The sequence below is a fragment of the Phaenicophaeus curvirostris genome, chromosome 1 (genome assembly GCF_032191515.1).
Source record: "Phaenicophaeus curvirostris isolate KB17595 chromosome 1, BPBGC_Pcur_1.0, whole genome shotgun sequence".
NCBI classification, from domain to species: domain Eukaryota; kingdom Metazoa; phylum Chordata; class Aves; order Cuculiformes; family Cuculidae; genus Phaenicophaeus; species Phaenicophaeus curvirostris.
In genome coordinates, this window is record NC_091392.1 from 124,506,508 (window position 1) to 124,514,803 (window position 8,296).

Below are 8,296 nucleotides of genomic sequence, written 5' to 3' on the forward strand. Positions count from 1 at the left end.
GTGTTTAGCATTCTTCACAGCGTCCCCGGTTGTCCAATATAAAAGTTTCCTCTTTTTTCTGCATAATACAAACCCTTCATCTCTTTCTTTAGATGGGAACCTTTTTATGTGGAAGTCTTTTCTTTTTGTTGCCAATCTTTGGTCCTTTCTTCCTTCCTTATTTGCTTTCTCAATAAGAAGTGACCAAAGGCAGATACTCTATACATACTGAATATGAAAGTCACCAGTTGGTACAGCAAGTGTTGCAGAAGAAATACCTAACAAAGTTTTGCAATCCTTTTATTTTCTATATTTATATCTATATCTGTCTTCTGCTATGAACTGAGCAAACACTCTGACTGAGCTTTTCCATAACAGTGGACAAGAGATTTTCAATAGTATCTGTTGTTCTGTTGGAGGGGTATACAGGAAATATTCACACTGATTCTTTCAATGTGTTACCATCTGTGAGACAGTGTTTGACGTTTTAAAGGGACCTAACACTATGTGTACTTCTAAATTACAGACAATACCACCCAGCCCTGACTGGTGATCTTTGATAGTCCTTTAAAAGTATGTTTCTGGTTTGACATTCTAAAATTAATTTGTATTGTCTTCAAATAAGTTGCATTTATAAATCACTAAAAAATATACTAATGCTCCATCCACCCTCAAAACCACCTACCATCTCATCGTATGTTTGAACAGTGTTATTTCTTACATTTAAGAAATAACTAGAGTACTTTATCTTTCTGTCTTGCTCTCAGTCTTCTTCTGTGTATGTATGTAAGCAAATGCATATGTATGTAAACGCATATGTATACCTACACATAAGTAGGCAGATGGATAGACAAGGTATTCAGGGACAGGGTTTAGTGACAGATAGGAATGGTTGGACTCGATGATCCAAGAGGTCTTGTCCAACCTGGTGATTCTATGATTTGTATTTGTACATGTGTTCATGTACATAACTAAATATATATACGTGTACAGACAGTGCCAATCAGTGCACCTGATTTAACATCAACTTCAGTTATGGAAGCCTAAATAAATGTCTATTAGAAAGTTCACAGGCCTTTTCCGTTTTGTAGGAGGAGATGTTGAATCAAATAAACTCTATAGATCTTATGGGTAGATCAATACACAGATATACACATCTATCTCCATCATGCACACAACTTGATGAAAAGGAAATGTCATGCATTTCCAGTTACATTGTTCTAAAATGAGCCAAGGTAAGATTTCACTGGGAAAAAAAAAGTTTTAGTCTGGGAGGAGACAGCCAGAAAGCACTGAATAAAAGTTGAGGATACAGGAATGCCAAGGTGCTATACAGTAGCAGCTGTGCTCTTCTGCCATCCTGAAATTCTGTGCACTGAACGGCAACCTGACAGACACAGGGCTAAAACTGTTGCCAGGGATCAGTGCCACACAAAGCATCTTGGCCAAACATATCCCTCTGCAGACATAGTGGCTCCATCCCAAGGTTTCCATCATACCAACAGATCTTCTTGGTGTAGGAATTATCCTTGAGGCATATGATCACTGATCTCAGTCAAATCCAGTAGAGATGCACTGCCAAATGGATATAGACAGGGACAAATATACATGCAGGTTCCTTATGCCACCTAGGCATAGCAGTTCTCAGTCTGAGGTGACTGGTGTGGGAACCCAGTTGGGTCCCTGACCCTATTAGCACAAGCCTATGCATTACAATGATGCATGTTACCATGACTTACTTTTTATTCAAACAGTCTAAACTTTTGGCTGGGATTGAGTTTACTGAAATTGCTACTGACAGTCTGAGCACACATTATTAAGCGGAGCTTAATAGGTGAAACTGAGATATCGAGGTTTTACGTGGGAGTTGCGCTAGCTTTGAAAGAGGCAGTCTTGTAAGAGTTGGAAGATTTTCGTTGGAAATTCCAATGGCTTCTGCTTTGTCAGAGGCAAATTTTATTTGCATTCAATACCTGTCCTTTCTAAAACAGCCCCAGGAAACATTCTTTCACTTATGTTCCTGCCACTAATTTATTATTTTATTGAGAACACTTTAAGTTACATCAGCTGAGAGATCATAGTCTCATTGTGCAACTAGATACATGCTTGTAAATGATAAGGCGATGGCCCTCACCAAAGAGTTTAATAATTCCCAGAAAAATCAGAGCACTGTGTGTTGGGAACTATGGTCTCACTAGTGAAGAACAGACAAAATGAATATAGAAACATACCTGATCACTACAGAGACAGGAGCTATCATTACCAATGTCTGTATTTTGTATGTTTTTCTGCTCGCCTTTGTAACTCATTCTACTAATCTCCATCTTCTTCCTCTTTACAATGCACTATTCACTAAAGACAGCCATGAAGGACAAGAGAACAGAAAACTTTCTGACACCACTTGCCATTCAATCACTAAGTAGTACTACCCCTTGCCTGCCTGCTGTTTATATAGATTTGTATAGATTGTATCAGTCTTCTCAATACACGAATTAGGTTTCTGAGTTTCTTTTCAGAAATTACATACCCCTGCATCTCAGAAACTGAGCATTCCCTAAATTATGCCTGAAATTAAAAACAGAATGGAAACATTATCTACTATATTGGCAAAAATCTATTTGTTTTCATTCTCTCCCTTTCTGCTTCATCCTCAATCAACAAACATTTGTGAACAATATCTGTAGTTGATGCTATGACCATTGAAGGTCTACTGTATCTCTGTGTGCTCTTCTTATAAACATGAGATTTTTAATTCTAATCAAATTTCGAAGCACAGAGAGCATTAAGAGTGAAGTCCTTGGTTCATTTGTTCAGATCTAGTTATTGAGGCATAAACAGTGTGCTATATAACACCATGAAGTGACATAGGAATTCCTATAATACACAAGTACAGTAAACTTGGAAAAACAGAGTACTGAAGTTAAAACAGAATCAGCACTACCTGATTCCTTGCTCTGGTCTTAAATAGCTTTGGCAAATAACACAGAATTTTCCCCCTTTGCAATAGATGGGGTTTCCTATGTTACTACCTTAGTGGAACATGCAAAGCATGAAAATTAACATTAAAACCCCACTAGCTTTCATGTTCATTCTTCCCCTGCCCCCCTCCAAAAAAGCTCTCTCCCAAATGTGCATTAATCTTAAGCTATCACAAGTAAAATTTGTTGCTGCATTTGATCTGGGGTTTTTTAAGAATATTAAAACATTATGAAAATGCATGCAAAATGATAGGTTAAATGATCCCCCCTGAGTCACTGCGGTTCATCATCTCATATTTAATTACATTTCAAAATAAACCAAGCATGCACTTGAACTGACAAAGCATAATGGCTGCTTTGATGATGCTGTAGACGTGCATGTAAAGACCTAAAGAAACACATGGATTACTGACCTGTCAGGCCATGATGGTAATCCAAAAACTGTTATGGTTTCTACTGTAAATTATTCTTATTTCATGAACCCCTGACAAAAGGGATGGCAAGAAGATACAGTTTTATAATAGAAATGCTGACACAACCTTATCTATAGCTGTGCAAATGGTACTGCTATAATTAAACTTTACAACTTGAGCACCACTAGATAAGATGCTAGTTTTTAATCATATTAATCAGAGCTTGGATGTTTCAATTGCCATATATTATGATGCAGCATGCACTATATATTCCCAGCCACTAAAGATCACAGATATTATGAAACAAAGAAGTATATCTAAACACTTATCCATACGTGCAAATACACTGAACCTCAGTCAGTTATCCATTTTTCGCTTTGTTTCCAAATACATGGGTTTGACACAATAGCCACAGAAAGTACTCTGAATGCGTTACAAGACTATCACTGAACAGCAGAAAAGCTTCATTAAGATCTGCCCCATATGTTTCAAATTTTCCTATCAGCAGTAAAACAAGTCTACTGTCTTCAGTGATAACAACAGTCAGAAGCCTGTTCTTTCTGAGAGAGGCACTGAGATTATTCTTCATGCACTGCTGTTTTCTTTAAAAGCCAGCTTCCCAGTGCTAGCGAGGAGTGGGTGGCAAAACTCTCACTGCTTTTCAGTGGTCTGAGATTTGGAGCCTGGGAATGTTTTATGTAAATACTTCCCTTCACATTCTCTCTTCATTTGTCCGAGTGATTTACAGTTTTACTTCAGTAAGGAAAGTTTCCTCTCAAATAAGCTATATTTGGTGCAAACTGAACAGATATTGCATTGGAGCTGAAACCCTCGACTTTTAACAAGTGGGTACAGCTAACTACAACAATGAAATTAACCTATAAATAAAACTTGGTTGCTTAGCGCTCCCTATTACCATGATTTTGCAGATCCTTGTGTGCTGCATGCCAGTTTACACGTACCGTGTGATATATCCCCACCTGCCAATGCACCAGTTTTATAACACTTTCTGTAGACAATTGTGCTTTCCTTTAAGATGGGTGATACAGCTATATAGTCTGTGGGTCACAAGAAGTCCTGTAAGGAATTAAATGGAAAGAACATGCCTGCAATCATGTGTGGCAGAACAGAGTCTGCCATGGACATTTCAGAAAATTGTAAGAGCTGTAGCAATGCACAGGAGTTGCATAGGAGTTGCCACAGTGCTATTCTGACCCCTGAAGGATCTAAACAGTCATATCCTTTTTTTTTCCATTTTACTCAGCATATGAATGTCAAACTCTAAATCTACATTAGCAGGATTTAAAAGTGCTTGCCCAGACTTATTCTCCAGAAATATGAAAATAGTCATGAAGTAATAGTGAACCAACTTTAAAATACTTATGTTTTCAGGGAAGCAGGGGAAAAAATGATTTTTCAGACTGGTTCCATAGTAAAATTACTCTGAGTTTGACAGTGCATTAAATCTAGTAGCTATGTGAAGATCATGTTTATCAAGATGTGTAAACCCCACTCTGCCCTCACCTCTCCTTAACTGAGAGTGTTTTAGTGGAATTTTGCTAGAATGAATTCAGAGTGAAGTGGGGAAGGGCACAGGCCAGTGATGATAAGATCACTCATTTCAGCCGAGTTAAGATTTCATCAGGCTTACATTTTTCAGAAAATGCATCCATTAGAGGTGTGGGGCCTTAGCAGTGCCTTTGCAAGCTTATCTGTCCTCAAGGAGTATTCTTTAACAACCTTCCCCACCTTGAACAGATAGAAATAGTGATTTATGATTCTAAAATGGATATTAAAGTAAAAGATGTCCTGATACTACTATCTGTGTGGACAATTTGGTACAAAAGCCCATCCGAGTGAAACCGATGTGACTCCTGTCACACCTCTGCTCTTCACCTACTCCAGAGATGCCTGAAACGCGTTAATGAACCACTTTTTAGGTTCCCTGTAAATGTAACAGGTAGATTAGGCTGTCACATCTGACAATACTTTTTTGCTGAAGCCAGTCATGCTGTACTCTAAAAGACTGAAGCAGCATCCTGCTAAAGCTGCAAGGCAGTCACTGCACACACCCAGAGAAGCAACGCTGTCTGTGCTAAGCACCACTCATACTGAGGGCGAAACAGCACCAGCTCTGCCTTGAGCACTGGAAGAGGGGGCAGCAGAACGATGTGTCTGGAGGTAGACGACGGCAAGAGGGGGAGGAAGATCAATTTTAATTTCGGTTTTGTTCCTCCTCCGCTCAGCTGTTGCCATGCACTGAAGTCCCAGGTTGCTGTGTGACCTTGCCGAGGAGCACACAGCCGGATCTGCTCAATGGGACCATTGTGCAGCCTTGCAGGGGCTTTTCTGGAGCCCTCTCGGCGGGTGTGGCTGAATTAACAGCTAGGCAGCCTCCTTCTACGTGAACTCCCTGTCCCAGGGAAACTCCACCACCAGCACTGATGCAAAAGGCAGCCTGCAAGAGGCAAACCCCTTGAGCTGAGCAAGGATCTCTCCTCCTCTGCCCTGGTCTACATCCCCCGTTGCTGGGAGCGCAACAAAGTTCACCTAAGTGATCAATACACTATATGAGCATATTATTCCACTATCGGCGACTGATGCACTGATGTAATCAAGTTACATAATCGCTGTCTTTGCACAAATACATCCATCTTCCTACAGACAGATCTGCATATCTTCTTCCATCCATTATGCATGAACCCACCAGCAGTACATCAGGGTATACATTTTTGCACACACTATATAACTTTAGCATTGCACTGCACTGCACTGTACAACGTCATCACCACTATCAATTCCTTCAATCTTCCCCCATTCCTTCTATCAGAATTGATTTTGGAAAGAAATATTATCAATGTGCATTGCTTGGATCCCTTTAAATCTTTAAAGGCTGAAGTGCTTCCCTTGCTCGCTTCTGTTCTTGAGACGACAATCTTTTCTCCCTTTTTTCTCCCCGTCTCGCTTCACACCACGACTAACAGAGGAATTAATTCACACACAGTCCCTCAGCCAGCTGCCTATATGTATGAAATACCGAAGATAGCATCTCTGTTTGCAAATCTTCAACTCCTATACACGTGGTCTGAGGTTTCAGTAGGTAAGTTATCGGGTGAAAAAATATTTTGTAAGAGCAGGCAGATGAGAGATTTTCAGGCTAGTGGCATTTATGGTATTTCTCTAGTATCAGGGTGAGATTTTTTTTTTTCCCTTACTGTACTGCAGTTTATAATTTCCTTGCAGGATTTACAGGAACAGTTGTAATCCCAAATTACCAGTGGCATATAACCCCCTGAGCATCAGAGCACTGTACCATGCTTAATAAGGATCGCCACCTTAAAGTTTAACAACTTGAAAGCCAGGATATCTCTACCTCCATTGCAGCTATGAAATGCAGCAGAATGCTGCACTGAGTTGGAAGCATTTGTTTTAAGCAGTGGATGGGATCCAATCTCATATGAAACTGATTCCATCACGGAGAGCTTCTTTACTACCACGTACATTTCTCAGTTAAAAATATTACAACTGAGGGGGGAGAAAGAGGGGAAAATTAAAGACTCCTCGCTTGTACAGTACTCTCCCCAGTCCAGAGAGTGCAAGAATAGAGAGAAGAAGAGGAGATGATTCCTTATTTTATTTATTTATGGCAAAAAACACTCACCAGAAGACCTACTGCAGTTATTCGACTCAACTGCCAATAAGGGCTCAGAGCCCCTCGCCCCAGGGTAATGCAGCAATCCCGAAAGTGCCCATTCCAATCCCACGCCACCAAGTTTAGCAATAGCCGGGCTTTCGCCTGGATAAAATGACCTTACCCACTGGAGTCTCCCGGAATATCCCTCCGGTGCGATCAGTCAGTGAGGCGAGTGCCGGTCACCACACTGCGCACTCGGCCGGAGAAGCCCCGCGTTTACTCCTGGGGCTGAGCTGGCCGCGAGTGCCGCGGCGCCCATCCATCCACCGGTGCCAGCTCCGCCGCGGGCGCAGGTAATTCCATACAGACTTCGGCGTCGTATGTGGTTCCCCCCCCCCAACCCCCCTCTCCCCCCCGCGAGTCGCCCCTTCCTTCCTAGTTCAGAAAGTGCCCGCGTCGCCGGCGGGAGGTACCATCCAGGTGCGGCGGGGGGGACACGCGGGACACTGGGTCGGGGGGGCGGCCTGGGCTCGGTCCCCAGCGCGGCGCCGCTGCCGAGGGCCGCGCACGAGTATCCAGCGAGCGGCGGTCCAGCGGGTTTTCCTGGCGCTGGGCGGCGTTGGGGAAAGCGCTGCGGATGGGGAACGGGGCTTGGGGGGGAGGGAGGGTGCTTTCCGTGTCCTAGCGCCCTCGCCGCCCGGCCCCCCCCAAAAAATAAAAAAAAATAATTTAAAAAATAAAAAGGGGAGAGGGACTGAGGGGAATTAAAAAAAAAATAATAATTATCCAAAGGGAAAAGAAGAAAGGAAAAAAAATCGGCTGTCCGCTTGCCCCGAACAATACTAATCCCCGGTGAAAATGACAAGTGATCAGCAAAGAAGAGGAGGTCTTGATTGATAACCACAATCCACCCAAAATATCCTAAGGAGCAGAGGAAGAGAGAGAGAGAGGGAGAAGAAGCGAGAGAAACTGCAGCGCTTAAATGATTCCTGTGTTCTCGGAGCTGGGCTGAGCGCGCCCTCCGCCGGGCCGGCAGCCGCTGGGAAGCGGCGCTGCTGCCCCCCCATGGGCGCCCGAGCCTGGAGGGAGCTTTGCGGGGAGAGGGGGGAGCGAGGAGGGGAAAGGAGCTTGGAGAAACTCCCGGGGAGCGGGGCTTCCCTCCCTCCGCCCCGGGATGGGGCTGGGGCTGGGGCAGGAGGCTGAACGCCGGGCGCGCAAGATGCGCGGAGGACGGGTTGCTTCTCTTTTCCTGCTGTGGTTTATTCCCCCCCCCCCAAAAAAAAAACCACCCA

General features: G+C 43.0%; 1 protein-coding gene across 2 annotated transcripts in view; it reads right to left on the bottom strand.

The window, feature by feature from the left end:
• Nucleotides 1–7,383, bottom strand: part of IL1RAPL1 (interleukin 1 receptor accessory protein like 1) — a 704,387-nt gene extending 697,004 nt beyond the window's left edge. Inside the window, exon 1 of one of the 2 annotated variants that reach the window (XM_069873597.1) lies at nucleotides 7,186–7,383. The gene's annotated coding sequence lies outside the window, so the exon portion shown is untranslated. Of the gene's footprint in view, nucleotides 1–7,031; nucleotides 7,129–7,185 lie in introns of those variants that run through there. The other variant, XM_069873613.1, reaches the window with a different exon arrangement.
• Nucleotides 7,384–8,296: the final 913 nt, after the last annotated feature.